This window comes from Cyprinodon tularosa, unplaced genomic scaffold (assembly GCF_016077235.1).
Source record: "Cyprinodon tularosa strain WSP-4 unplaced genomic scaffold, ASM1607723v1 ctg1173, whole genome shotgun sequence".
Classification (NCBI taxonomy): domain Eukaryota; kingdom Metazoa; phylum Chordata; class Actinopteri; order Cyprinodontiformes; family Cyprinodontidae; genus Cyprinodon; species Cyprinodon tularosa.
This window is the reverse complement of record NW_024037974.1, coordinates 111,984-116,302: the sequence shown is the minus strand read 5'-3', so window position 1 is coordinate 116,302 and position 4,319 is coordinate 111,984.

Here is a 4,319-nt window from a genome sequence, read left to right as displayed (position 1 = left end):
TCCTTTTTTGATTTACAATTTTGGTATGATTACAGCTCTAAGCAGGGGCTGAGCTAGATGGGGGGCCAGGAGCTACCTTTAGCCAATCAGTGGCTAAGGGTGCCTGCGAGTTTGGTCTAGCCTCAATCAATGCCCCAGGCCCTAGAACTGGCTGGAAAATCACAACTCAGAGATGTGTTTTGAATTTCTGGATGCAAAGTGAGCGGGGTTTTGAGGGCGGGACGACAAGGCTGCACAACGCTGGAGAAAGCACAACAAGGAAAATGGCAACAAGTATCGAACGGTTCTCGTTTGACTCAGCTTTGGAATCAGTTTTGGAAGCATTAGACTTTTTTTGTTGTTGTTGATGTTGAAACGTGACACTGCATGAAAAGTGAGATTTTCGTCCCCGTAAACCCCCGTAAACTCCCGCAGATCTCCCTGATTTTCGTCAGTTTCCGACAATTTGCAACCCGTGCTTGTCCGCGTTTGTCTTGCCACAAATTGTCGGAAACGGACTCTGACGTATGTGGATAGCGATCAGCTGTACTAATGGCCCTAATTAGCATATGAATGCAGCAAACCCGCGCGGCTGGCCAGGTCTGGCTTGAATAACCTACTCAGTATTGGCTGAAACCACTATTCTCAAACAAGTAAAATCGTTCGTGATTGGCAGCAAAACCAAACGTGGCCACGCCAGGCTTTAATTTTCTTACTGAGTATTGGACGAAACCACTTCTTTTTAAACAAGTAAAGTCGCTCGTGATTGGTTGGCATATATATATATATTTACATATAAATTTACATATATATATATATATATATATTTATGAATATATATTTATGAATATGTATTTATGAATATATATTTATTCATTCATATATTTATTCATTCGTATGCTGTGTATTTATGTTATCCTACACTACTACACAATTATTAGGCTACCATCAAGGACATGAATGAATTTATACAGGAAATGAACATTTGCCAGGAAGCTGTTTATGCAAAGAAAGAGCTTTATTAAAACACACACAACTATATACAACGCGTATCCAAACACATGCGTATCTAAAAATTACAACTCAGTGAACGGTCCGTTTGCTTCCTCGGGGTTGGAGGTAACTGGCATCATTCCCTCCAAGGCAGGTCCGATGTGCAGACGCCTACTGTGCGTGGCCCTGTACTTCGGCATCGCTTCTAACCTGGACTGCAGCTTAACACAGAGTTCAGTGAGATCCGGCCTACGAAATGGCGGCGACCGTACAATCCATCCAGAGACACCGCCAACCACGCCATCTTCTTCGTCGGACATGAGTCCGAATAAAAAATCAAACGCAAGTCACAGTAACAAGGAAGGAGAAAACATTAAAACAAGTCACTTACACACAATGTCGTCTTTATCAACATTGCGCAAATCTGGACTTGCTGATATGACTCCGAGCAAATAGGAGGTCTGTGAAAACAAAATGTACAGCTATGATCGGTATCTATCCGTATCCATTGCCTTTTACCGCAGAATGAAAGCATATTCTTTAAATCTAACCCTTGCTCCGGTTCATAGTGCCTGCAATTAGTCTCCGAGTTGTGAAGACGGCGTACTGCTTCCTGTGAATCATAAAAAATACACTTTAATAAAGCTTGTTCTTGCAAGGCTACTATTAACCGTAGCTTTAGGCTAGGCTGCTATTAGCCGTAGCTTTAGGCTAGGCTGCTATTAGCCGTAGCTTTAGGCTAGGCTGCTATTAGCCTTGCAGGCAGTAATCGAACATATATTTACCGCTTCTCTTCTTTGAGTTCGTCTTGTTCGATGCAGAGTCGCCATCGCGTCCAAGAGGAGTTTTACCCCGAAATCCCACATACTCCGCTCCAGACCGCCTGCACAAAGCAAAGCATCCATCCTCCACTGTGGATCCAGCCGCGCCGCTCTGAGTTTCTTGGAGATCGTAAAGAGCATGCGCGAGATGAACCAGGGTTTCCGCGGATCAATAAAAATAATTTAAAAATCATTCATTTTTTTTTAAATCAAGGCCTTAATTTGCACTAAAAATATTTAAATATGTTTATCGAAGTATTTATAATTCTTTAATAAAAAATGCTTATAAAAACAATTTCGTCAGATATATTATATCGCTCCAGGCTGAGAAAAAGCTAGAGTATATATATATATACCTATATATGTGTGTGTGTGTGTGTGTGTGTGTGTGTGTGTGTGTGTGTGTGTGTGTGTGTGTGTGTGTGTGTGTGTGTGTGTGTGTGTGTTTACATACATACAGGAGTCATGGAACTCTGCTTACAGCTCCTTCATATTTCATGTACACTAATAACTTGTGTACATGGTTCTTGTTGATGGCATTAAAATCATTTCAAATAGCATTAAAATAGCATTAAATTAGAGTCACTCATTCCTGTATGAACCCTGTGAGCGCTTAATTTAATATTACATATTAAAAAAATCCCACCATCATCCAGCATATGTTCAGTTTCTGCCCAAATATATATATATATATATTTTTGTAGATTTTTGTAACGGGGATAAGGATAATTCAAAACTGCTTTTTTTGAATGAACTTGTTCTCTACTCCCAAACTCAGCATCTCTTTTCATTCTGTAATAAGAAGTTTCTTTTGAATGGATTTGATTAAAGTTTAAGTCCCTCGGTATAAAATAAATATTTTGATGGAGATGAGAAATCTGCTTCCTCGTTGGTGAATAACCAATAGTTTGGATCCAATAATTTAAATAAACGGTGTTAATTTTTTTTTTTATATATAAGAATTGTGCTATAATTTCTAGTCACCGATCTGTTGCTGCTATATTTTAATTTGACGAACCGGAATTTGTCGATGTTCTTTTTCCTGTTTGGTGCGATTGCAATTGCGGATCTTGACCTGGCCGGACCTTATGACCACAGTGTACCAATCTTCTGATGGCTACTTCCAACAGGATAATGCGCCATGTTATAAAGTGAATCATCTCAGACTCATTTCTTGAAACTTTTCTACTTAAGTAATTGTGAATTGAGCATATTGAGAGACAACATTTTATTTTTTATCTTAAATGCTTTTTCTTTTTAAATAAGCATACTGCTCTAAATGTATTGCTCTGTCAGCTAAAGATCTGTTTTGGTCTCTATACTTTAATTAAATAAATCAATTCAAGCTAAAATGTAAGAGGCTATACTGAGCCTGATCTCTTTGTATCAGAGATTTTCTTACCTTTTAGAAAAATGTCACTTGGAGTAAACCCCCCCTGCAACCCTGATTTGCATTTGTATAGCTCACAGCATGTTCATTTACATGTTAAAGCCTCCCCTAGAATTCCATGGGGGGGAGGCATGGGGGGAACACTGCCTAAGAAAGTCCACGTCAATTTCTGACAATTTACGGGAGTTTTCGACGAAGCCTGCAAATTGCCGTAAACTGCCGCTAACCTGAAGTTCCACGACAATCTACAGTGCCGCATATTGACGAAAATCCCACTTTTCATGCAGTGTGAGCAGGAAGAGGCTCTACGCTCATTCAATGGCATAAATATCGCTAAGCAGAGACTGCAGTTGCTTAGGGGCCCCGACCTCCTGACACCTGATAGGCCATCTACACAATTGTGGACCAGGAGGTATCTTTGCAGATGTAATGGTGCGAAAAAGACGACAACAATAGCAAAGCAGACAGTGGTACTTTTAATCACTATGTCAATAACTGTATAGTTCATTAGACGATTGGTAGAAAATACACTCATATAATATGTTTCAAACCGCAATAAAGATCTTAAAAGAATGATGTATTTGAGTATTTTATTTTTTAAAATACGACTTGGAATTATGGGTAATCTAGAGCGTGGATTAAAACCATTTGCTGGGATGGGGTGTTGTACTTCATATGGGGTCCGCCCAGATAATGTTGCTTACGGGCCTATTGTTGGGTCATTCATCCATTTTTAAGAAGGACGTATTCGCCGTTTTAACGACAGGCTGTTTGTTTACACTCCCCCGCAGCTTTCTGTCGCTCTTAGTACGTCACCGTCAGTTCATCTTTGGTCAGAGCGTTAGGTATAGACATGGTTTGAAAAATAAGGGGTTTTTCTAATTCAACAATCTTCTGATGTCTCATTCATCGGGCCAGACTAAATTACACATTTAATCTCACATATAGTCTGGTTTATCAGGCGAGTATAATTACACTTTTTATCTATATTACCAGTGGGCCCCCATTGGGGCACCTTTTTTAAGGCTTTATAGATGCGCTTCTGGTGCGAGACCCGAACCTAAGGAAAGGGCGGAGGCGCGTGCTGACTGACCAGGCTGGTTTAAAGGGAGGGGGAGGAGACACAGGGAGGGCAG